The sequence below is a fragment of the Lepidothrix coronata genome, unplaced genomic scaffold (assembly GCF_001604755.1).
Source record: "Lepidothrix coronata isolate B3197 unplaced genomic scaffold, Lepidothrix_coronata-1.0 Scaffold3, whole genome shotgun sequence".
Lineage (NCBI taxonomy): Eukaryota > Metazoa > Chordata > Aves > Passeriformes > Pipridae > Lepidothrix > Lepidothrix coronata.
In genome coordinates, this window is record NW_016690183.1 from 9,040,723 (window position 1) to 9,068,278 (window position 27,556).

At 35.8% G+C, this 27,556-nt stretch overlaps 1 protein-coding gene and 1 long non-coding RNA gene across 2 annotated transcripts in view; one reads left to right on the forward strand and one right to left on the reverse strand.

Moving 5' to 3' along the window:
* Nucleotides 1–27,556, forward strand: part of CNTNAP2 (contactin associated protein-like 2) — a 1,033,702-nt gene that overhangs the window by 388,265 nt on the left and 617,881 nt on the right. The gene's annotated exons all lie outside the window — the stretch shown is intronic.
* Nucleotides 18,915–26,019, reverse strand: LOC108500928. The gene is made up of 4 exons (XR_001876072.1): nt 25,936–26,019; nt 25,309–25,592; nt 21,391–21,486; nt 18,915–19,674 (listed from the first exon to the last, which is right to left on the reverse strand). It is a non-coding gene; the product is annotated as an uncharacterized LOC108500928 (long non-coding RNA).

Sequence of the window (27,556 nt, forward strand, 5' to 3'; positions counted from 1 at the left end):
TTTCTGTGTGGGAACAATTTAAAAGCACTTACTGTATAGAATAGTCCTTTTTTTCTCAGGCTCCCACAGTAACATACACTTAAGGCTTAAGGCTACCTTTAAGCGATGAATGGCTCTATGGACTTCATGCACTAAAGTGCTTTACTTGATCAAGTTTATTTCAGAGACTTCTAAGATGAGAAAAAAATCAGACACACAGACAGACTGACATGAGTAAATTTCATCAGAACATAGGTAATATATCCAGTAACTAAGGGGTTTTTTTGTTTGTTTGGGGTTTTTTTGATAACCTAATGAAGATTCCAGGAAAAAAAAAAACTTACAGAAGAATGAAGATGGCATAGAGGAAAAATAGAGTAGTAGATGTCAGAGGGGAAAAAAAAAGATAGGGATAAGTAGAAATAATTATGAAAGTAAAAATAATTTTGTAATTTTGAGTCTGGTATATTGATCCTGTCCCAAAGCAAATACGAACACAGAATTAAGTACAGCTTCTATTTATAGCGTGTGCAAAAAGGTTGCATATTGCAGGCATTTGCTGGTTTCAGCTTGCAGATTCGTGGCTCCTTGGCTCCTACCTGTATCAGATCTCTCTGGAGTCAGTCTGTGCTGTCTGCATATATGCACGGTTTCCATGTCCTTTTCTGAAACTCAGATTTTGCCAGTCCACTTTGCTGAATTTTTGCCCTGATTGCTATTGCTATTCAGGTACATGTCTGGGAAATATGCTACAATATGTGATATGCCAGCTTGCTGTGCTAGCTGCAACAGCTTTCAGAACTAACCCCTTGAGCTTACCCCCCTTTCTCAGAGATGTGATGAAAAGAGGAAAAACCTGTTCCAGCCTTCCCTAGTTAAATGCTTTGAAGGGAAAAGTCCTTTTTAACACTTGCTAATGCATGCAGGTGGTCCTCTAGTGTATGATATATATATCTTCTCTGTGCAGGTCTGTGTGGGACTTAATTTCCCTGTTCTGGGACCTTTGAAATCAATGAATTGTCTCGGGGTGAGCTGAAGCAAATAAGCCTGTTGATGTAAAGCTGTCACCTGATAGGGACATCTCTCAGGGAAAAAGGACGTGACGTGTATGACAGTCTACAAATAATTGCCAGGAATGAAGTTTTTTTTAAAAAACCAAACATTTATTTTTCAAAGGTAATAATAGATCAGTGTATATATCAGGAAATGAGCAAGAAATTTTCCCTCCTTTCTAAATTAGGCAAAAAGAGGAATAAATACTAGTTTCTGGCAGCTGTGTTTTCACTGGTGTGCTAAATCTCATAATCCTGGACAAATATTTGAGCACTACCGTGCTGTTAGGAGATAAAGCACCAGCAGGAAAACTAAAGTTATTGTGTCCTGCCATTGTAATGCAATGCCACACTTCCAACTGCTTCTCAGACATCCATTCCAGAGACAGGACAGAAAAAGAGAAGTATTTTTAAGATGCAGTGTCTGTATTAGTGCTGCAGGAGTTCTTGGTGATCCTGGTTTTGCCAGCAGAATGCTCAAGTGATGGGCAGGGTGGACGCCTCAATGTTTTCCAGTAGGTCTGTGAAGTTTGGGTGTGAGGGCAAGAAACCTGAAGGACACATGTAAATTACTCCCACCCCTCGGGTGGGCCATGACCACTATGGGCATCCTGGGAATGGGTGAGGTGTGTTGAGGAAGCCACGTGCCCTGAAGCTTCAGACAGCCAGTAAACACCATGTGTTTTTATAAACCATTTGAAATTGCCTTGGTGCTTATCTGCACCAGTTTGAAAGGTCTTATGAACACTCTCAACTAGCGAAGGACAGGCCTTCCATGTTGACTTATTTTGGTGGAATCTGTAAGACAACAGTATTTACCAAAAATTTATTATAATACACAAGCTGTGCGTAAATTGTTGTGTCAAAAGTTTTGTCAAACTACCACTATTATTACAGTACAGGCAATTCTGTGCTTTCAGGCACACTCTCTAGGCAGTTATTGATTAAAAGTAACCAATCTATTATAGCTTTGCAGTGCCTCTCAAAAATAGATTTTCTGCATGTGTAACATGGATTATTAAGTTACTTAGATGAATTGTTTGTCATTTTTATTTGCATTCCCAGTTTGAATTTGCACTTGTAGGACAGCATGTTTTACAAAACAAACTTTGCACAATCAGATAATATATTTTCATTATCTTTTATCTTACCATTCTATCTCTATGTACTAATTATCTGAATAACTAATGTATTTAATATTAATTTTTTCTGATAGCTATAAAAAATTTCATTTCATAAATAAAAAGAAATATGTAAAGCAGTCCAATCTGTATACCTCAGAAGACACACAGATGTATTGAAAATCCTGTTGTGCTTTTTCACTATTCTGGATACTTCCAAATGTGAGGAACCTGATTGTTCCCTTTGGGCCTTTTTTTCTTTCTGAAACATTATCAGATAAAAGCACATGATATGTCATTAAGGACTTTATTTTTTTTTTTTCCTACACAGCTTCATCAAGGCTTGGTTGTAAAGAGCAAATCTTTATCCAAAAGTGTTTTTAGTTTTATGAAATTTGATTTTAAGCAAGAAGTATTAAGGGTAATGGGGAAAAGCTTAAGAAATAGACATATGCATTGTTAACTTTAATGCCATTACTGTATGACAATATTCTAAAGAAATGAGATAAAATCTAAAGAAGCAGTGCTAGATGACTACTCGCTTTATCAGCAGTTTTGACTGTCTCTTGCAAACTGGCTTTTCAAGTTTTATTGGAAAGGGCACTTTATTCCCCGAATTCGAGGTGTAAGAGTTATACTAACTGTAATGTGCTGCTATGCTGATAATAATGATGGTGCTTTCTGTCTAAAAATCACTATAAAATTGAAAGAAGTTGTCTTGAATTTACAATAATATTTCCAAACTTAAATCCAGTATCTGAAATTATGCATACTACATATGCCATGTGGTGCAATTGTAAGTCAGAGGACAAAGGCTTCTTTCCCATTTTACCCTGCTAGAGGAGAGACACTTTATCTAGAGAGTATGAGGGATTTAGCTGACAGAGAAAACCGACTAGGAAAAAATTAGAAATACTGTGGCTCTGTGATATTAGAGGAGCACAGAGAGCATGGTGTGCCAAGGGCTGGGCACAGAAGGCTTCTGCCTGGGAAGCTGTGTAGTCACCTGCAGCTGGAGAGCTGCTCAACTCTCCTGGTTTCAGTCCTTGAGCAAGGGCTCCCCCAACAACAGAAGTGCCTCCTCATCATTCTGCCTACAAATTTAGCAGCTGAAGTTTATTTTTAAAATATTAAGCTTCTACAAACACTAAGTATTAGCAACCAGCCAGTCTTCCAAGATCTCATTTGACAGACACTCAGGAAAATGCTACAGCTTAAGGCTTTTAAGAAGAAAATATGCAGGTTTTTTGAGGGCTTCCTGTAGGCATTCTTAGCACTGGCTCTTTGAAAACTGCCTTATAAGAGCCCAAGCAAAAATTATTTGTCAGAGCTTCTCAAATGTAATTCTACATTATGCCAAACATATTGGTCAGTTCATGAGAGGAATCTTATAGGTAATAATTAGTTAGTTGTCCTGAAATCGGGTGGATTTTGTCCAAAGTAGATAGTCTTTGACGTATCACAAGAACATCTATATGAAAGAAGTATCATCTGTACCAAATTACTTTCATTAAACAGCTCCCATTTAGTGTAAAGGAGTTTGTTTAATTTTTGTCTGCTAGCTTGATGACATCAAATGTAACCAGTAACTATGGCATCCTGTAGATCCTGGATTTGTAGAATAAAATATAAGATGTCTGGTTGTTTCAGGTTTGAAGTCAGTATCTTGTCAAATCTTAGAGAGAACCCACCAGGTTGAGCCTGAGGAGATGGAGATATTAATCTATAAAAGAACCTGTATTACATAGAAGATTCTATTGACTTAGAGTGATACTTATTTCCTTCAGAAGAGAATTCCCTATTCTCCTTTTTCTGTTTGTGGAAAAACCTAAAATGAGTTGTTCTAAGCTCTTGAAGGAAAGTGAAAAAAACCCCACCCAGAATGTGAAAAATTGAAAATTCTAAAACAACTGTGTGCCCTTCATATGTTCCTGTCTTAATTCAGAATATACAGATACTGTATCTTTGGATGTTTCTTCATTCTAAATCACTAAAAATATGATAGGTACTCTTTGCTGCTATTACTACCCAAATACTGATAATTTAGATGTACTTTTCCCTTCAAAAACCAGGGAGCAGTCTCCTTCTTTCCCCTATTTTATTTCAGCAGAGCTCGCGCTGTAGAAAGAAAATAACTTTGAAATATTCATTGAAAATATACATGTTGAATGGTGAAATTGGTGTAGCAAGTAGCTGGATAACCGGCACAGAACAGTATGCCTTTAACACTGTTCTATGAATGCTAAAAGAATCCTTACAGACAGCTGATGAATAATAAAGTATTTAATTTATTTCTCTTTGCTGTTTCTGTAAACATGTATTGATTATAGGAGCAAATTCTACTGGATTGAATATTCTCAGAGATGCTTATTCTGGATGTGATACAAGAATTCTGGAAAAGTCAACTGTCTGAAAACAAATGATCAGTGAGGTCTTTTGTATTGAAATGTTCTCTTTGCCAAAGGAGGAGACATTTTTTTATCACAGATCTGTAACATCTGTTGATATTTTCTTTACACTATTGTCTTTAACGTCAAATGGATTTGCTCTGGCACCAAGTTACCAAGCATCAGGTTGAATATCCATTTCTTTACTGTGATGTGTGAATTCAGAAGCCCAAATTGCAAGCAACTGTCCTGACTTCTCACATATTTTAGCATAATATGTCATGTGGTCCGCAAGCCCATTCATCATTCGAGTCTTGTATGGTAATAATTCTTCTTTGACCTGGGATAGTGTATTTTACATTCTGACTTCTGAATGAATGCAAATGGATGCCTATGCCTACAGGATGTAGGCAAATATGTTGCTTGGGCTTTATTTCAGCATTTATCCTTCTACCTAGAGCCTGTTGCCTGATTACTTAGTTTCTAGCACTACTATTTATGGGAGGTCTAAGGCAAAAGTGGCTTAGTATGTTTCCTGTAGCTAAGAAGTGCCGGAAGACAGTGATGTCAAGATTTTGGTACATACTGCAGTGAGTTTCAGTAAGCATAGAAGTGATATAATTCATGCCTGTGGCTGGAAAAGCAGAAAGTGTATCTTGGTAGGAGCTTTGTTCTTGGACCGTTGAGCACAGTGCAACTGCAACCTGATCCACAAATGCTATTTGAATGAATATTTCCCAGGAATGCTTTGTGCCAAATGGAGGCAGAAGTATGACAAAGTGAGAAAGTACAACTGTGCTGACAGTGAACATCTTGAAACATCAGCAGCTGTGCATTAAACCCTCGAGTGTCGGTAACTACGCAGGAATCCTTTATGGTCGCTGTAGGTTATATCTGACAGAAGACTGCAGCTCCTGTCAGGAGTGGGTTTATATGTTTCCAGCCCCAGGCAAACAGGCAGCAATGTGTGCATTGTAGCCATATCACTTGCACTGGTTCACAGCATAAAAAATTCATCTTGACAATGAAGAACAGCTAAAACAAGACCTCAAGTCAAACTTCTTTTAAAAAATAGGATTTCTTGAAGTCATTGTCTCGTCTTTTGTATAGTCAGATGATGCTTTCAAAAGAGCTTGGTAAATAATGAGAAGCTGATTCACCCAGAGATAATTTTAACCACAGTCTTGATTCAGATTTACTGTCAAAAACATGCAAAGAGCAGAAAGGTGCTAGAAAGCTCCTCCTAGATTGAATTCATTATCTTCAAAAGCAATGGGCACATCACATCTCGAAAGCCTCATATATTTTCTTTCTAAAGAGTGTCTCAATGTTTTCAGACAACAGCTGTTACTGTGAACATCTGGAACTTGTTGTGAAGCTGTGGCAAACGTAAATCATTACAATATTGTCTATAAGCAAGCAACTGTGCTACTGAAAAGTTAATGACAAACAAACTAAATGCATTATAGTCATCAATGGTGTTTTCATCTCCTTAGGGTTTCTTTCAAAACCTCTTAAATTACACTCTGGTTGAAAATGTTATGGCTTAGGGTGGGGGAACAGAATAACAGCAACACCCACCCAACACACACAAAAACAAAGTTTGCAAATGTGAATACAGCATTCAGTTCTCCTTATACAATGAGATTTTTCAAGCCGTAAAAGGAAATATTGCCTGCATCAATCTTAAGGTTTTGTGAGGCACCTGAGTTTGAGAATGTAAAAGTTGACTATATGCAAAATCTTAGGGCCTTGCTAGAGCTTCCAGACAGTGGTAAATTTAGCCAGTTTTTCCTCTCTTCCCTTTGGCATCAGCTGGTGCCATATGCCTGAATCATTCACATTTAGAATGCGAGATCTTTTCAGTCACAAAGGGGTAGATAGTTCCTGCTACTTTGTCTGTCATAAGATGCAGAGATCGTGGTGGAGCCAGGGCAGTGTAAATAAGTCCTTCACATTCATGTCATTCAAATTAAAAGACTTACCTGGAGTGCCTGTGCAAGAACTGCAGACAATTTGTGCTCTGTAAGGGTCCTTGTGCATAAGGTGCACTTTATCCACACAATGTGTCACAGAAGTGATGTCATTCTTACATCACAAAATGTTTATGGAAATTAAAAATATTTGCTAATCATAAAATAGTATTCCAGTAGGTATTTCAGAGGGTCACTTAACTTTAGCTATATTTTATTGTCTCTATGTCACAATTTCTTACTAGGTCAACTTTTTAGGAAATTGTGAATTTTTAAGTATAAACATTTAATTTGGAAACATAGGTAGTGTAAAGCTGAGTTATTTGTATACAATATGCTATTTTCACCTTTTCTGGTGCTATGATGTTTCATCTAGGTTCTAACAAATCCTCATTGGAACTAAGAGCATGATAAAAGTAACAGCTTCTATCTCAGAAATAAAGCTGCAAATTTGTGTGGTTGTTACACCTCAGTTTGTTGCAAAGGAGGAAAAAGTAGTAATTCTGCTGCATTTAGAGTGCATGAGTTAGATGTCCTTTGACGATCTACAGACTCTTCCTTTGTTTGTGTTAACAAAGGATTATTAAGGAAGATGCTCTTGAACGTGAATGTTACCAGTTACTCAGTTACTGCTACCTTCTGACTTGGTGACAAACATAGTTTTGGTTTCTGGTGGAACTTGGGGATTGTAGAAGTTAGTGTCAGTGTGTGACAGTCTCGTAAAGGTAAGTTAGATATTGCTAAGTGAACTGTCCAGGTCCCTGAAAGCAGGATGAGGTAAGCCAGATTGAAGTGTCTGCAAATTAAAGCTAGGTCAAGAAGTGCTGCTTCACTCCTCATTCTTCTGCACATGTACTATTCCCCAAGGCATCTCTTGCCTTTAGCTTCTCTTCTCTCAATCCCAGACCTACTGAACTAATGCTGTAACCTGACTATAAAGCTCACAATAGTTATACTCTACCTCCAAAATGAAACTTTCTCTGTAACAGATAAAGAGCCTCTGCTCTATTCATAATCATATAAAATATTTTCCAAGGCTCTTACCTGTATGCACAGAAACAAACATGTGACCTTTCATTTCAGCTCTCTCAACTACCCAGTGCCCTGAGAGAGATGAAAGTGGCCAGGAATTTCACCTGTTCATTTGTGCACATGGTCATTTAATTCTGAAATCTTACACCAGTGTTCACATCAATGAAGATATTTACAAAAAATTTTCGCTTCATTGGTTTAACTTTTGCAGGTCGAGTTTTTTTATATAGCCTTTATATGGTAATATAAGAAGTGATTATATCAATGTAGTTTTTGATCAGATTGTCATTAAAGTATCTGTTTTGAATATGCGCAGTGTCTATGGAAACTGCACAGGCTACTATCAGACTCTGCCTTAGGTTCATTTTCACCAGGCATTATAGAAGTGATGAGCTCAGTCAAATATGCTATACAAGTGGTTATCTCAATTTTCTGGTTCAGCAAATAACATTGCTCGAGAGGTTTTGTGGTGATGGTTTACTGTAATACAGTGTAAAATGTAATGGTGTGGAGAATATTGGTGAGCAGCTAAAGGCCAAAATCATGGAGCTGTTTGAGCTAATTCAGGGGCAGTATTTTGAGGTTATAGTAACATCCTCTTATGTGTCCAGTGTTATATAGAAATGCCATAAATCAATCTGAAAAGGGACTGAAACAGCATGCAAAGTATGAAGTGCTGCATATCTCTGGTAGTTATAAACAGTTTCTTCTCATTGGTCCAACTGATAATATTTCAAATGTTTTGAGACTTTACAGTAGCACTCTTGATGACTTTCATGGACATTAAGATTGATAAAGCTTCAATATTTTGGCATAAAGTAGAAGGTGTTTGCAAAAGGGAAGACTGCTTCAGACTGTAGTTTTCTAAGGCTTTCTGGTGCTAGAAAATGTAGAAATCCTTTTACCAGAGTCATAAACAGTGTATTAGAATAATCATACAGATATGAAATTGAAACAATGCAAACAAAAAAACCCACACAGTGAAAAACAATGTAAATGTCAAAACAATGTAGTATAATTCAATGAATCTTAGACAGTTCACACATATCCCTGAGAACTCTTGAGAAATGACTATGTTTTGAGGTGCATTTCACCTCAACTGAGCAAAAAGTAAGATTTTTCTTAAGCCACTTCAGCTTCGGAAGTACCACCTGTGTGCTTAACACTTGACTTGAAGTGTTACCTTTGTTGACATTGAGTCCAGACAACCTAAAAGTTTCTCTAAGTTTTCTCGTTGTTTCCCTTTATTCTCAAGTTTCTCTCTATCCTTTTTTGACTAGTATTTTTCCTCTGTTTTCTCTCTCCTTTTTTATTTCCTTCCTGGTTCCCTAGGGAGATTAGGTTCATGGTAGTTAAATCATTCATAGAAATAGCTAAGAACCAAAGGTAGCCAGTCTGGGAGTCTAACATAGTAGGCTGAACCACTGGGTTGCTTTCAAATTTCATCTTTTGTCTTGCCATGCCAGAGCTATCTGTCAGTTTAGCACTCTCAGCTTGGATGTTCCCATGTTACAATCAGATGGCAAGAGAGCTTTTCTGAATGGTAAAATAGAGGATCATAGACAAACAGATGTTTTTATTGAATGGATGTACGATATGAATTATTAAGGAACAAACAAACAATAATGCCTCCAGTAAGGTTACTTTTACTGAAATTGAAATGATTATTAGTTTTAGTAATAGAACACCAATTTGAACTGTTAACACTGACTTGAGCTTACAGTTCAGAGACAAACAATCAAAAGAAATTTTGCATAGCATGATGATTTTTTTTTTGTTTGAAAAATCCAGTCAATTAATTTATATTCATCAAAGAAGTTTTATGCAATGCGGTGTGTTATCATGAGTCTCAAAGTCCAAATTACATACAGTCCCTTTACAATGTCTTCATAAATATGAAGAAGAAAAAGGCATGCTCTTGTTTTTGTTTCTTTTATCTCTAAAGATGTCAGTTTCTGTGATAGGAAAGAATTAGATTGTGTACTGAATGGAACAGAGGATGAAGAAGATTAGATAAAGCATTCTAAGTCTTAAATGGAACTCCCCAAAATTGAACTAGCCATTAAAAAAATAGATCTATTTAATAGTTGTCTTTCTCTACCTCCCACCTTCCCCAAATATTCTTGAACAAGGCCCCCAGATTCCTTATTCTCCCTGTCTCTTACTTACGGTAGCCCATCTACTTCTCTAATGAAAACTAGAGGATCTGGGGTTCGGGGTGCTTATCTAAATGGAGAACTGTATTAGGTCTTGGAAAACTAATTTAATTAGGTGAGGAAGAATAAAGGGAAGGAGGAAGTTTAAAAAGAAGATAGAGAAAAACCATTCAGACCCTCAAGTGATGTCAAGGTGATCCTCAGGGTTTTCCCATGAGCCCAAAGGTCTCAAAATGTCATAACTACAGAATGTATTAATTCTCTGTTTCAGTTTCAACACTTGCTTATATACCTGCTTTCAATTTTGAATACGGGCATTCTTTCTGCATAGTGCTGTTGGGCTTTGTCTGAAGTTTGAAGAGTATAATGATATTTTAAAAATTCAGCTTAGAATATTTTCATCAGTGGAATATCCCAGGCTTTTTATGGCTCCAGAAGGAGTCATGTGCAAGTCTTTCCATGTAATAATGCTGTGAGGTTTTTGGCACACACAAATGAGAGAGCAATAAGTACCATACTTTCTCTGTTATGCATTTAAGAGATGAGTGAGTATATGTATACACTGTTTATATGTAATCATTTAAATTCACTTTACTTGTACTAAGTAAGCTGTTTTTTCTAAGAAGTTGTTTCCCTATATGTGTGAATCCATTAATTTATTTAGAAAAAAACCCCTAACATAAAGCCTGGCAATATTTACTGAAAACTGTGGATTTTTATATATGCTAGGTGTAATTAATGAGATCAGGAAGAGATCTTCAAATAGTTTCAGGGAAGAAAAAAAAGTTTCAGCAAAAAACCCCGACTAAGCACGTTCTGAAGCATAGGCAGGAATTTGTTCATCAGAATGAAAAACAATTGCTCCTTACCTTCCCCAAATGATGAATGATCCTGGCAATCATGATTAGAGTATGACTTGGGGGAATTAGGAAAGATGTGAAGTTGTGTGCAACTTCTGATTTAGGTAGAGCAGAGTCTTCTCTTTTGCTTTCCGGGCCTCTGACCATCAAATCTTTTGTTTCAAAGTGAGACCATTTTTAGGGGAAAGAAGTTGCTTGCTCAGTGGAAGTGTTTACTTTTTTTTTTTTTTTTTTTTATTTGAAGAAGAAATAGAGCAATGTTTCCTCAGAAACTGAGGAAGATGAGGAGATGCACACTGCACTAGCGCACTACACTGCACTAGTGTAGTGCAGTGGAGCTTTAAGTGAGTTTTAATTCTGTGAGACATTTAAACATTAATTAAAACATGGAAAGTGGTCATGCATTGCTTCCTCATGCAAATTGCATTTGGTAATATCAGCTAAGAACCAACCACGTAGGAGAAACCTGCAAGGTCCTAGACAAGACAATGATCATCTTGTTTATTTCTCAACTATAACACTTCATTCTGTTCCTGTTAATATTCATCATCATCATGGCTGGGCTTCACGAACGAAGATTTGGGAAGGATTCTACCCACACTTGCTATGAGTGCGCTGGTGGCTAAAAAGGCCAATGCGAGTTAGACAGGTCCAGTTGCAAAAGGCTCAGCGGAAGGACTCCTTAGGTGGTATCGACAAGACACGGTTCTTTCTATGTTGTCTTTTCTCCTCAAGAGTCATCCTGCATGTGTTCTCAAAAGACCTCCAGACCTCCCGACTGAAGGCCAGAGTAGACCAATGATGACAATCAATATGGCCAAGGCTGAGATATTGTTTCAGGGAGTCCTTGTATCTCCTCTTCAAGGCTTCTCTCTTGTGGCAGCCGGTGGCAAGCTCACCATGGAGCACGATCTTAGGTAGCTGGTGGTCCTTCATCCTGGAGACATGTCCTGCTGTGTTCTCAGCAACATGGCCTCAATACTCATAACTGCTGCCTGTTCAAGAACAGACATATTAGTCACATAATCTGACCAGTGGATGTTTAGGATTGTACGGAGACAGCGTTGATAGAAGCGTTTTAGGAGTCACAGGTGGTGGCAGTAAATGACCCACGATTCGGACCCATATAAAAGAGCAGACAACACAATGGCTCTGTAAACACTGATCAGGTGTTTATTTTGCCAAACTCTTTTATGGAGTTTTCCAAAGGCACTGTATGCCTTTGCTAACCTGTTGTCTTTCTCTCCGTCATTCTTACCGTCTGAGAAGAAGATGCTTGCCGGGTAATTAAACTGCTGGACTGATTTGAGCTCTGATTCTCCAATGGTGATGTGGGGATAATGAAAGACTTCCTGAGGTGCAGGTTGATAGAAAACTTCTGTCTTCTTCAAGCTGACTTCCAGCCCAAAAAGCTCAGCAGCCTCTGCAAAGCAGGATGTTAAACACTGCAGAGCTGCTTTTGTGTAGGCGACAAGGGCGGCGTCATCAGCGTAAAGCAGCTCACAGATAAGATGATTTAAGGTCTTAGTGTGGGCCTTCAGTTGCCTTAGGTTGAATAAATAAATAAATTTAATGGAATATACTGGTTTACTCCAGCAAAATCTCAGACCAGTGTATAGGCAGGAAACAGAGCTTTTTGTTTGTTTTTTTTTGTTTGATATAAATTTTCTTTTCTTACCGTAAGGCTTGTTTCTTTAAGTAGCTCCTTGAAATAAATAGGACCATTTATGGATCTTTGTTTTTATTCAGTATGAGTAAGACTGGCAGATTCTGACTCCTTGTAGGATTTTTACAGTATGTTCTTTGTTATACATTACTTGTACCTGATACTGGGGAAAACCTTTCAGGAATGAGCCTCAATGAATCAAAATTACACTGCTTTACACTATTTTAAGCATATATAAGATTAAAGCAGATTAAAATCTTTTAAGTACATTTTATGATTATCTTACTAGGTCGTAAAATATATACTAGTCTAGAAAAGATTTATTGCAAACACAGCAATAAAGATGCACAAAAAAAAAGGATAACTTTGGGACTTGAAACACATAAGATAATGTTATAGAGTCACACTTGTCATTTATTTCACTGATGATCCTACTTAGTATGAAAGATTGTTGATATTTAGTCATCAAAATCTAGGAAATTAGGTTTGAAACATCATTTTTATGTATGAAAGTATGAAAACGGAGGGGGGAAGTCTTACATTTTGCTATTTGCCTAATCATCATTTCAAGTTTATTTTGAAAAAAAATAATGCATTAAACCCTAGTGTATTCTATTGCACTTGCCAGCTACTCTAAAACACAGGTAACATAAAAGATACACCAGCAGGTTCAGTAGCAACTGCAAACATCCTTCTCTTGCCAGTGACTAAGGACTTATTTACCACTAGCTTATCTATGAAAGTAGTTTCTGTGGATTGAGGAAACAAATTAATCTTTTCCGGTTTTCTCGACACCAGAAAACATAATAGGAGAACTTTGCATAAAGGGAGGTTATAAATCAGTGACCCATAGGATGTGCCTGAAAAAAAGCGAAGGTTCAGAAGTGATTGGACTCCACAAGGATCATAAAAGTTACTAAGCAGACAATAATTAGAATCAGATTTTCCAGTGAATTCCTCAGGTAGAATCTCAGACCATACGGAATGAAACAGAAGAATGTTTCTCCCATCTTTTCTTTACTCATCTCTCATCTTTAGCATCATGGCTTGAAGCTCCTTGATCTTGTAGCATAAAAATAAGTGTCAGGAACTGGTTTTCATGTGAAAAGGAATAACAGGACCTTTGTTTCAGCTTACAGCATGTGTTCAGGTCACTCCCTTCTGGTATACTTTCCAGCCACTTGTTCTGTGCTTATACCCAAAGGCTGACTCTGCCTATTTCCATAGGCCTGGGTGAAATGGAGATAAACAGTTGAAGTAGTTCAGCTGCCTAAGGAACACATTTCTATTATTCCTGCTTCTTTTTGACTATCCGCTACAAATCAGACTTTCTCCGAGAAGTATCTCAGGCAATGAACAGATTGTTGAATTTTGACGTATACTTGCAAGCATTTGGCGAGATGCATCCCATCCAAAAGAGGATCACACTGTGTAAATATCAGACCTGCACAACTGCAGCTCAGTCTCTCAAGGGTAAGCTTGCTTTTTTGTAAACTGATGGACTCAGATGAATAATTTCAGGATTATTTTAGATGGCTCTAAGGTGTAGTTATTGATAACATAGTGAATAAAAGAAGCACATTTTTGAGGTAGTACTGAGATTTACTGAGAGTACATTTTTTTTAATACATTCCTACTACTAATTCAATGGAAACAGACATTTGTCCTTTGCAGGCATACTTTGAGACACCTGATTTTCTCATTTTAAGTGAAAAGAATAATTTTCCGATGAACCATGGCTCTGGAACACTGAGTATTTTATAAACAATTACTAATTAAGGAAAACACATACATCAGGATGAAGTGGAAGTTTCCCATTTATGTGTTAGACTCACAGTCCTATGAGAAACCATGGAGTATTACTGGCAGTTGGCAAACTGGCTATTTGGACTGTAAGGCCCAAAGAAATTTAGCAATTTACTAATCTAATTTAGGTATTTTATTAAAAAAAAACCTACAAAACACACAGACCCTCCCCCCAATAAAAAAAAACAAACCAAAACCAAAACACAACTCCCCCCAAAACCCCAAACACCTTAATTTTATCTAAACTTTTAAGAAATTCAGTAATTTGAGGTTCCAGGTGAAGTTTATATAGCTCTTCCTTTTGTTTTTGCCCTAGATACCTTAGATTCTGCATCATGTGTATTTCAACAACTTCTGCATACTAATTTCATCATCATTTTGCTCAGTACAGAAAGAAAACCTACAACTGAAATATAAAAGCTTTTAGAAATACAAGGGCTTCAAGTGATCTAATAAGAAAGTAGGATCTGTAAAACATACAGTGACTAAAAGACATCCTCTGCAATAATGTATCATAATCAGATTATTTTTTCCACTAAGTACTAAGCAGAAGCCTTTCAACAACTATATTAGGCCCACAATGAGATCTCTATAGAAAAGAAAAATCCAGCTGCTGGTCTCCTGAGGAGCAATACATAGTAAAAGAACCTGACCCACCAGATTTTGACTGTAGTACTTTTTTTTTTTTTATGTGTGTATTCACTTTCATCTGCTTGTTGCTGGTGTTATTTCTTTTTTATTTTAGAGGTGTTTGAAATGTATTTGGAAAGCTGAGGTAAATCTTAGCAATTAGGAAGTACCCCTAAAAGAAGAGCATTTTGGTATTTCTTCACAGTTTACTTTCATGAAATAAAAAATGCCAAAGGTCAATCAAAGCAAAAAAGATACAATTATTAGTACTGCCTTTTTTTCTAATATTTGTGGGAACTAGTTCCATCCAAAGGTTTCCTCCCACTGCATGGTAATGTGCAATGCAAATAGTTACACTATACGGACACTGCAATTGTTTACTAAAAAAACCAGGCTTGCCATCACTGGTCAGCCCTGGATAGAATTTTGAAAAAAAAAAAAAACAATATTCTGTTTTTCTGTTACAGTAGAAATGAACATTCTCTCTGCTTCAGATAAACTTGAATGTAGCACAGAGTAAAAACTAATGCATATTTAGTAGAAATCTACAAACTGTAAAACATTTGCCTTCTTTTGCTGCAACTTTTTGTGATTTCTAATTGTACTTTATGGAATATTTGTCCATGGTATGATCTATTGTCTTCAAACCAAGTCTGAAAATGCCTGGCTTATTTCAAAGAAAGTTATTCTCTGTTTTATTTTCATACAAAAAATCAACCTATCCTTTGGGGCTTGAAAATTATTTTGTGGTTTTATCGTTTTAAAGGAAAAATAAGTGTTGTAACCTTTCCAATTGATTAATATTACAGAATAGAGAAAGAGTAGCCTACTTATGTCCTTAGAAATAACATCATATTCTGTAGAAAAAGCATATTATTAACTTCAAAAGTAAATGCTTAAAAATGAAGAAATGGCAGAATATTCTAGAAATGCTCATTCTTCAGAGGTATTTGTATGGAGTAATCAGCTGTATAATTCATGTTTTATTTTCTGTATCCTGTTACCAGATTGTGTAGGTATCTCACTAACAGTGATCAGCAAGAATTTGGCTATGTTTCAAATCTGCTGCTCAGCTGCAGGCAGTCTGTTGTTTCTTACTGATCTATTGGCTCAATATCTGGAAGTGACTTTCTCCTGTCCATACAGAGATTTTTCTTCTCCTATATGAATCATACTCATGAGACTTAACATGAAGACAAATTCAAGTTTTCATCATATGATTATTGCGGTTGAACTACTTCTGTGACAAAAGCAAGTGGATGTCAGTATGCAACTGATTATTTAGACAAAACAATTGTGTGACAACTTGAAAACAGTTCAGTAGCAACTCTGCGAGTGGAAGGCTCAAGTATTTGTTTCAAACTTTGAAAGACTGTCTTAGAAATTCTCATTACTGGACATAAGCCTAAATAACTCACCTTCTCCACACATTTATCTTCAGATGAGGCAGTGAAACATGATATGTGACAGCAATCACCATTACTGAAAGCTAATAGTACATCCAGGGCATTTAAATGTGTCTCAGTAGTGATTGTTCATGCGAAACATGTGAGGCTGCAGTCTTCATTGTACCTGAGAGTCTCTTCCAGCTAGATCCTCATAGCAAAAAATTAGTTCCTTTTCAACTATCAAATGGTCAGTAATGGAAGAGCTAAAGGCACCCATAAAAAATAGTTCTGATCTATTTTGATGTCCTGAGTACCTACTAACTGTGGATAAAATTAACATTCCGAGGAATTCACATTTTTGTCCCAAGTCCCTCAGAAGGAAGGCACATACAGCAGGTATAAACATTGGTCCTAAACTTAGCTGTTGCTAGAGAGAGAACTCTTATCATTAGATTTTAATTAATTCTTATCTCAGTTAAAAGATAATTAGAAAGTAATTGTGTTCTTGTAAAGTATCCATTCTCTGATTTCTGATGTAACATGTAGTTTTCAGAGGAATTTTATGAGCCACAAGAATACCTCTGATTTATATCATGTGCTTGTTTGTGGGTGGGGGTGGCATCACGGTTGATTAGAATATGTATTTGGAATCCAGGAAAAAAAAAAAAAATCTAAATTAAATACTCTTTACCAAATGAACTAATATGACTTGAGAAAATAGACAAGTTTTCATGCCATATATGCCTTATTGCTTTTCTTAATTTCCTTTTTTTTTCTTTTAACAAAATGAAAAATCTGCTTATTTAACTGAACAGTGTAGTGAATCAAGTGAATGAAAAAGTTTCTGGTTTATGAGGGATGAATAGATTTCTCTTTATTCTTCTTGCCAAGGAGTTAATTACTACATTGGTATGGTTGGTCTTTAAGAGTTGTACTCTCAAAAGCAGTTTGTTACAAAATAGACTTTTTTTTTTCATCTGAGAGAATAATATATTCTGTGGAAAAAGGTGAAAGTAGCAAGAAAAATGTCTGGTTTTAAAGGTTTCTAGACTATATTGCTTTCAACATAAGCTGATAAATTTATTTGTTTCAGGTGCTCAAAGAGAAGTAATTTAAAGAATCCTGTGTACAGGAGTGAAAATGCTATGATCCTGTAACTTGAGAGCAGTTATTCAGCAACCTGGATGTTTCGAAATTGTAGTTTTGATTAAGATACCATGTGTTAGTGTTGGCTGAACTACAGCTCTAACTAGCTCCCAGTAGATATTCAGTGTTCTAAAATCTTATTCACTTCATGACATCCTGCAATTGACTAGAACTTTAGAATCTGGGTGTTCCTGTAGACTAGAAAAAAGAAATTAGAGGATAGTCACTGATGCTCATATTTGAAAATTGTGGGTTTTTTTTTAATGCTGCATTCAGGTTCCTAGTCGTCACTTCATATATCCCAGCTTAGTTATTTTTAACAGAGATGTATATAGTTTTATTTATTTCTCCAGAATTGCATGAATTCCAGAGGTGAGTTTCTCCTGTGTATCGTCAACTCTTCAATCTTTTTTATATGTTTAAGATTGCAGGCAGAATATCATGCTCAAATCAAGGGATAAGTATTCTCAAAACCAGACTACATACATAAGTCTTGCCTTACTTGTCTATTGACCATTCTTGGCAAACTTGCTGAGATTTCAAGGACTCAGGAAACCTGCTGGTTCTTCCTAACCTACTGGGACCCACTGGAGCATCTTTAATATAAGGACCTTTAAGATTGGTCATTAAACATTGGGGAATATTAGACAACACTGTACACATTTGTCATAGTCTGAATTCCCTTTAATATAAAGTGACTTTGTGGTAGCTGTTTTTTGCCTTTTGAAGTAAAATACAAGGATGACATGAGTAATTTTCTGTAGGAACTGTAACATTTCTCTGTAAGAAGACAGTAATAGTATCCTGTGTTCTCCCAAAAGGTGGTTATAATGGCCGTTGGTCAAATCTTGCTTTTATTAAATCAAAGTTTTTGTTCAGTTTAGCTCAGGATTGCTTATACTTATATCCCCAACTCTTGAGACCTGAGCAGATGTCATTTTCTGTATTTTTTCATCTCTTGTACAGAAAATCTAAATTATAAAGGCTTATCACTTCTTTTGTTTTTCTTTCAATCTAATCAAGATTTTATGCTTCCTGCTTTTCACATTATAGCTTTGACAGTCACACGAAACCCACATGCATTATTCCAGTGCACAAAACTCAATTTTCTCCCATCTTGTACTGCTTCAATGACTCCTCTTAATTCCATTAAAAAAAGAGAAGAAAAGAAAAAGAACCTTCTGAAGTATCACATGAACACGTACATTTCTCTGTCACTTGATGTGACAACTGAATAGAGAAACACATACCCACAGGCTTTATTTCAACTTGTTAATATATAATGTGATTTAGTGCCATTACACTGGTATAAAACTCTATTTTTTGCAGGTACTATTAGTAAGCAATAATTACTGCATTTCTAGTCACCCTTACTTATTTACCTTTAAGAAGAATATTTAAATATCAAATGAGTATTAAAAAAATCCAATGGAAAAGTTTCAAATAATAATGTTTTGTTGAAAGAGGGAGTATTGCAATTCCAATGAAAAACATTTGAATAACATGAGGAAGAATGGGAAGAGTATTTTAAAAGAATTGGCTACTTATACTTTCAATGTAAAATGGAGATTAAATATTAAAAGTTATATTCTAAATTAGTGTAGAAGGCAAAAATATTTATTTCAGAAGTAAATATTTAAACATTACCAAAACTGAACATTCATCTTGAGATTCAAAATGGATTTCTTAAAAAAATCCTATACAATTTGCTTTTTGTTATGATTATTTTACTTGTTATGATTATTTTACTTGTTGAATTTCTCATAGAAATTATATTTTTTAAGCAGTTTTAATTACATCTAGATCATCAAGACCAATTCAGACCTCCGACAAAAGTTATCTCAATTACCATTTGTATTGTCTTTTAAAGAATTCAGTGGAATTTTCATGAGTAATTATTTATGCATAGTATTTAAAAAAAAATATGAGGAAATACTTTTCTATATAAAACAGATGGGAATACCTCTTATAGTAGGATTTTGAAAGGGAAACAAATGATTTCCCAGTGTCAGGGCCTTAGCTGATATTGCTAATTTCCCGTCTTGAAATACTAAATGCAACATTGGTCTGTTAATTTCTTTTTTAATTAGCATTTAAAACGTCTTTTTTTTATTCCACACTTTGGAAAATGTAACATAATTGATCTTTATTTCATAAAGGACTGCAATCGAACACTAAGAATTATGGGTGACTTGTGGAAGCATACATTTCCTGGTATAATTATAGGGTGATTAAGCCTTGCCATAACTTGGCAGTTCCACAATAAAATAAAACCCCAAGGTATATGCCATTGCAGCTTCCTTGCTGAGTGGCTTGCATAAGCTCTGCTGTTATTTCTTGGCCATTGCGAATCTTGAAGATTAACAAATCATAAAACAAGGGCTGAAATACACTTGCTCTGTTAATGAAGTCTCAAAATCTCAGTATGGAAAAAGCTTTTGTTGAAGTGCTGATAAATCTCTTCATACAGTTCATTGCCTGCAAGGAGAGGAACACAGCTTAGGTGTATAGACAAAGCCAAAAGATTTAGTCTGTAAGAAAAACAAAATAAAACAATTATGTCATTCTGCATTGTAAGTATTATTTTCAGTTTAGGTTTTGGAATGCAGTATTGGAGAGAGCATTCTGTCTCCCCTCTGGCCAAAAAATAGTTTTGCAACCCAGAGACAGAATTTATGTCAGTGCCCAATATGGTTATTTTTATATGGACAGTTTAAAAAAATTTTTAATATAATTGCATGTAAGTGAGCAACAGTGCCGTGTGTCTTCAGCCATTTTATTTTTCTATTTTTCTACATTAAGTTTAGACTTTTCATATCAGGCCCACAGCATTATACCTAAGTAGTCGTGTCATTACTTTTGTAGGTTTATTAGAATATTAGCAGTGTTTTCATGTAACTTCATTATTAATTTATATCGAATCTAGTATGACAGTAACATTAACTAAAATGTTAATCCAATTTTATACTTTAACCCTTTTGGTCATCTAGTTTCACTTTCTTTAAAACAAGAAGAAAGACTAAATGGATTAAAGCACAAGGGATATCAGCTAGTGTTTCATCCATCCTATTCATAAAGCCCATTTCACAGTCTTATGAGCCTGACTTCTGCCATTTTAGAATTACAGTCTCTTTAACGTGGTGCATGATACAATATGTGTGAAATAATGGAAAACATCATAAGGTGGGTGTAAGATCAAGCTGACAAGAAAAAGAAAAATTTCAAAGAATCCTTAATTTGCACATAAAGTAAATCATACTTCCTCAATTTATCTTCTCTTTGAAGTTTTACACAGCTATCCTTTTGAAAAAGAAACATCTTTGGTTTAGATACAAGAGGCAGTTCTTTAGTCTTCTGTTCTTTCTCTTTATTCTTTCTGTTTGTCCAATATAATCTTACCACTTTCATAGCTCATTCCACCTCCAAAGGTTATTCAAACATGAGTTCCCCGTCTGCTACACGGCTTTAACATTCCCACTTGCACAAGCAAAAAAACCAAGTGCAAAGGCAGTATTTAGTAAACTAGATGTACTGGGACTGTTCCGTAAGCCCTCATGCTAGCTGGCATCAAACACCCTGCTGTCCGTACCACCACACTCTCTTAGCTGCTGAAGTACACCAGCCACACACAAGCTATTGGGAATGGCCTCTGACCCATCCCAGCTCCAAAGCATGGCTGTTGTTTGAAGGATGACTAGCTACTTTCATCCAAAGCCATGCTGGCAACTATTCTAACAATAAATGTGTCTAATCTAACATTAGATGATCAAGTTCCAAAGTCCCAGAGGATTATTTTTTTTAGCATTGCTTAATTTATTAGTAAAGGCAAAGAAAGGGATGCTAAGTGGTTTGATCCTAAAAAAGTAAACAAAAAGTAAACTTAGATTTTGGGCTTGGTTCCTAGTCCTGTAGTTAGTTATTTCTCCAGACAGTAATGCTTTTTTTTCTCGTGATCAATAAAAAGCTTGATTGATTAGTGGTTCGGGGATATGTATTCTAAGACACTACACAAATTGTGAAAGTACTGTTCTTAGGTACTTTTCCTCAATTTTAAAGTCCTCTTATCTGGAATTTGTTATGTAAGTTGAATACACCAAACTATGTCAAACACCCCCTCCTACCCACACATCCATTAGCGTGATTAATAAGAATAGTTTGAATATCTCATGTTGTATAATTCTTCATAAAACTCACATGTAGAAGTACTTTGATTATAGTTCTGTTTGCATTTTCTGGGGAGAAGAGTATCACGATCAGGTATCATTTTCATTTTACTTACAACTTCACTATCTGGTGTGGGAGAAAACAATATAAATAATCTCAGATTATAGTTATTTCAGAAATCTTACAGCTAAATGATTCTCTTTGCACAAGTGAGTGCTAGTATTTCATCAATACCTATATAATATTTTTCTTTGGCTCAATCTCTTATTATCTATGCATGGGTCATTTTTACTGTTTTGAACAACCACAGAATTTTGGAATTAAGCAGCCCATGAGTTACTAAGAGCACAGTCTAGAAGTCTGTTGTGTTACAAAAGGACCCAAAAGCACTGGTTACAGAGCATGCCTATGAGGCCTTTAAATACTTGTACCTCTGTGAAGGATTTCCCACTATGGGGGAGTTGCACACTTATCAGTCCATATAACAATACACACTGGGGCGTAAATGGATTGAGAGCAGCCCTGCTGAGAAGGACTTGGGAGTGCTGGTGGACAGAGGCTGGACTTGAGCCAGCAATGTGCACTTGCAGCCCAAAAAGCCGGTTGCATCCTGAGCTGCATCAAAAGAAGTGTGGGCAGCAGGTTGAGGGAGGTGATTCAGCACCTCTTTTCCTCTGTCGTGCAATCCCACCTGGAGTGCTTTTTCCAACTCTGGGACCCCTAGCACAGGACATAGACTTGTTGGAGCTAGTCCAGAGGAGAGTCATAAAGATGCTCAGAGAACTGGAGCATCTTTCCTATGAGGAAAAGCTGAGAGAGTTGGGACTGTTTAGCCTGGAGTAGAGAAGGCTCTGGGTGACCTGGTTATGGCCTTTCAGTGACTAAAGGGGGCCTACAAGAAAGCCAGGGAGGGACTGTTTACAAGGGAAGGAGTAATAGAACAAGGGGGAATACGTTTACACTGAAAGAGAATACATTTATATTGGATGTTAGGAAGAAATTCTTTGCTGTGAGGCAATGGAACAGCTGCCAGAGAAGTTGTGGATGCCCCATTCCTGCCAGTGTTCAGCGCCAGGTTGGATGGGGCTCTGAGCAACTTGGTCTAGTGGAAGATGCCCTGGCCCACAACAGGGGGGTTGGAACTAGATGGTCTTTGGGGTTCCTTCCAACCCAAATCATTCTATGATTCCTTAAGATGATCTTTGCTCTTGTTTTCTGGGGAAGAGCTGCCTATGAAATAATGAGGAAGGAAAAGCAATTAGGACAGAAGTGTTGGAGCGGCTGCAGAAACTGCCTCTCGGCACATCTCCAACTAGGCAGATTAGGCTGTTTTGAATGTATTTAAGAACTGCACTTACTGGGGAGAAAAGAAAGCAGCCACCAACAGAAATACTTCCTAAAATTGCCTTAAAATATTCACCTAACAATATGAGTGGTGCATGGCATTTTTGTCAGTGTAAACAGCTTCTCCCCTCAGCTTATTTTGCTTTTACTGAAACATCTGTAACAAACACTGTGCTCAGGAGAGCCTGTGGGTGTACCTCGCACTTTTCATTTACAAAAATAATCCATGTCTCTTGTCTCATGCAACTTTGCTGGAATGTGTCAGTAGTTTGCAAAAGTCACCCAGACTTCAAGGGAAAACAACTTTTACTAAACACTCCTTAGATGGAAACATAAAATATTTATACTCTTGAAATAAGCAATGTGATCATTCAGTCACTTTATATATACCTCATTGTGTAAGCATTCCTCTACAGGCTCCTTTCTCTATTAAATATAGTTATATTAGTACAAAATTGCCAAGAGTTAAAAGGATTGCATATGCTATTTTTGGTAGCATGAATGATAAGCGTAGCATTTATGAAGAAAGAATTCTTGTGGAGTTAAAACTCATGCATATCTATGAGAGCTTAACTCAAGAGTTCTGGAATGAGTCCAACCTTAGAAAGTTCTCATGGGGTTTCTTGAGCTGTGCAAGTTGGAAAGAGCTTTTAGCTAAGTTGCTGATACTTAAAATAACCAAAGGGCATTTTTAAACGTTTATCGCTAAAAGCAATAAACCACAGTTCAGCACAAGCTGTGTTAACTCCGCTGTCAGGACAGATGTCTGCTGGGCAGACAGCAAACATAAATTATTGTGCAAGCTACAGTAATTATGTTTTGTGCCAGCTCTCCCATTTTTGAGATGAATACTAGAGGGTCTCCATACAACTGCTGTTACAAATTGCCCTGACCAAACCTGAATGCTGTTTAAGTTCATCAACCTCACCATCTAGATGGAAACCTGTGGGACGTTTGCTTGTGTGTCAAGTCCTTATGTCTTATTTCTATACTTTAACCTTGCTGTACTCACCCATGCAACTTTATAGATACAACATGAAATGGAGAAATTGAATGGCTGTCTTGCATGTCTAATTAATATACAATGGAGTTTTAATATTTATTTTTTAATATTTTAATATCTATTGTCTGAATATCTCACCTATAGTTGAGTCACCCATATTCCTTTTAGTCCTGAAGCGTTTTTTCAGCTTTCTGCATCTTATACCTCTGGAAAATATGTCATATCCTACTGTATAAGGCTCTCGTTCAACATTTTGCACTCAATTTCTTCAAATCTAACACTGCTAAATCTGGTAAAAGACAGTAGTGAACCAAATTTACAGTCTCTGACATTTCAAGCCCCTAGGTCAATTGTGTTTGAAAATACCTTTCTGTTAATAGTCTCCCTCAACTGTATTTTTCTCTTGTCCTGCTGGCATAGTATATTCTATCCCTAAATTGCTAAGATTCAGCCTATCATAGCATTCAAGTCTCCAAACATGAAAACTACCTACCATTCAGTACCTGGTGATCCATCAGGATTTCACATTATTATTTTTCATGCTAAAAGCTATTCTTTGTGATTTTTAAGGGCTTGCCAAATGTATTAATTAAGTAATTTTTTTTCTTCATTCTCTGTAATTAGGCTTGCCCTTACTAAAGAAACTCAGTTTTACAGCCTGATATGACTAAGGATAGTTTCAATAACTTAAAAAAAAATATCTGGACTTTTTTTTCATAAAAAGACAACTTGCAAAGACTTCAGAAATGTGTAGTATTAACAATAATTTAATACAAATAGATAACATACCATATGTCAAGTCACACAAGACACCTGGAACTGATTACACGTGTCATGAAGTCCTGAGATGAGTGCAGACATAGTATATGTGTGTTTTCAAAGGCAAATGGTAAACGGCAGAATTGCAAAGTTTCTTTTTTCAAGGAGATTTGCTCAAATAAGGGAAAGGAAAAACAGGAATGGTTGTAGCAATTTAATTTTATAGTCTCTTTTGCTGATTTGTGCATGAGGGACAGTTGTTGATCAGTGGATGACAGGTGAAGCCATCCCTGTTCTCAGTAGGAGGCATGCAGTGGCAGGTGAGTGAGAAATGTTGATGTTAATATGAAAGGAAAATTAAATGAGAACTGAATAAATTTAGAGATATGGCTGGTCTGTTCTTGAGCAATGTCTATTTTTTTCTGCCTTTGGAAGAGTGATCAACTGTTGCCTTGGGTCCCCTTTAATGCAAAGAACCTATGAAACTATAAGATGTCCAAATATAAAAAATAATTACCTGATTGTTTTCATTATCTATAGCTATAGTTTGATATAAATAGATAAATAAAATAATGCATTTAGTGCCTGTAATTATCTATTTCCTGTAATCTCAAGTAGTTATTTTGAAGTAATATGATGTGCCAGGAAAACAGAATGCAGCAGAGTTTTTACATGTATTTCAGTAATATTTGAAGGAAGCCCACCATAAGGAAATGGGCTTTCACTTTCTTAATGCCTTTTTTTTTTTGTACCACTGAAATTTTTACCATTTATATTGCTTTTTTAGAAAACACAAATAATCCAAATGAAAAACTATAAAAAAGTGCCTGAATCAAAAGTACCTTTGTTGTTTATGGCCTTTCTCTGTTCTGTGCATGCACGTGTGCTTGCATAGTGTATAAAACCAGGCTCCTGCTTTTAGATTTTCCCAGCTCATTCACAGTGGGCAGTAGACCTTGTGTGCTTATTTTATCTTTTGCTTGACTTACTGCTTGATTCATATGATCAAATTCAACATTTCATTTCCAGTCTTACAGATGACAGAATAAAATCCAGAATGCATTTCTGCAGATGTCAGAAAGGTCAGGGAAGAAAGATAGATACTGATTTGCTCCTATTTAGTTTCCTGAAAAATCAGAAATAATTATATACAAAATCAAATTATTTCTTTAATCTTATCTGTACAGTATTTTATTTTTTATTAATAATTTAAGAAATATTATCTTTACAGTTATTGTATGTTTTTCTTCTATTTATTAACATTTTGTTAAAGAATTCTGCTGCTGGGTTTGTGTTAATGGATTTCTAGAAAGTATGGTAATCTTTCAGAGGTTGATGAGATAGTTAAAAGTCCTAAGGTTTCCACCTACCAGCACACTTCAGGATTTGACAATAATAAGTAATGTTTTATTTTTGTTTACATTGTTCAGCTAAGCTGTAAAGGTCTAACCAATTTAGCAAATACATACATGGTAAACAACTTGTCTAGTCTTCTGATCTACTATGTTTAAAAAACTGTGTTTCCTCTAAAGTCTTGATGTAAATACTGTACATACGATTTTACAATATTGAAATGATTCCCAAAGTTCTGATGCTGAACACTGAGTTAAAACTCCTTTTATTTTTATTTAATTTTGCTTTCTTCAGTTAGTTGGGCTGCCATGGGGAAAGAAAATCATTCTAACTTTTGCCTATATTTTTATTAAAGTCACACTACTAAAAATATTAGAGACTAGCAGGGCAATATTGCTGTTAGTGCCTTAAAATCTTCACTTTGATGATCTTGTTAAAATTACTTTAAGAAATCAATGTGGGTTTTTTTAACTCCTCTTTGCAGAAATTTTGTATTACTAACAATTTCCAAAGCTATTTTTTGGTCAGAGTTACAGCTGGATTATTGTAGAAGAAAAATGACTGAATCCTTTCATTAAGTCTTCTTGGTGGACAAGGCCTTCATTCTAATTCTTGGATGTCAGAAATGAAAGTAATTTTTGTTTTTTAATACATATTTTGATACATGGACATATGTTTTAATTTTCAAAAAGTACTTTTATCTGATGAATAAAAGTTTATTAATCTTGTAATTTGGTAGTATTGGGAAAGACTAGAACAAGACCACAGGAGACAATAGCTGGATTGAAATAATGACAAACTAATTAAAAATTAAGTAAATGAAAATAACAGTGATTATGTTCAGGAACCTTAGCAAACCTGGTAACTTGAAATTTTAAACTAGAAAAAAAATAATATGAGCTCTTGTATAAGTAATAGCCATTGATCTTTTAGTCCTACATGGTATAAAATTTATCCTAAATTGGTTGATTTTCTTTTTGAAGAGGCAGATAATATTCATGTTTTTTTAGTTCTGTGCACCACCAGTTCTTCACTTGAATGTGTCTTCCATGGGAGTATTTTCTTGGTTTTAAGTTGAAGAGCAATCAGACTCTCTTAATTTTGCATGTTGATATGTTGACCACAGTCAACATTTTAGATTTTACAAGCCATGCACAAAAGGTGTCTCAACAAGGTTATTGTTTTTTTGAGTGAGAACACCTGACTGCTCTCTCACTCAGAACAGGAGTTTGAAAGCAGGGAGAAACACTGTGCTGCTACCTTGGAATGATTAATAGAATTTGAACAACTTCAATTTCTGTGAGCTGTAGGGGGATCAATGATAAAGCATACAAATCTTGCACATTTGAAACACATTAAGACTACCTAGATGGAAACTTAACTGACTTTTCATCCTTTCTTTCTTAGAATTGTTTGGAAAAAAATGTGAAAGAAATCCTTGTGTTCAGTGTTAGCTTTTTATTACATGGGCTTGTAGCATTTTGTTTCGTGTTGAAACAAGGGCATGGTTTTCTAAATTTCTTTGGCAGCAGAAGTGTTTTTTAAGCAGAGGAAGCTATCGTTCTGCACAAGAAAATAGGAGTTTAAAAAAAATCACATAGAGCATCTACAGTTTGACTTTCACAAAAATAAAGAAAAATATAACCCACACATACATTTTTTTTTCGTTGGGTTGTTTTTTTCCTTCTGTTGTCTTTTTAATACAGATATCACTTCTGGTTTTCTTATGAGGAAGAA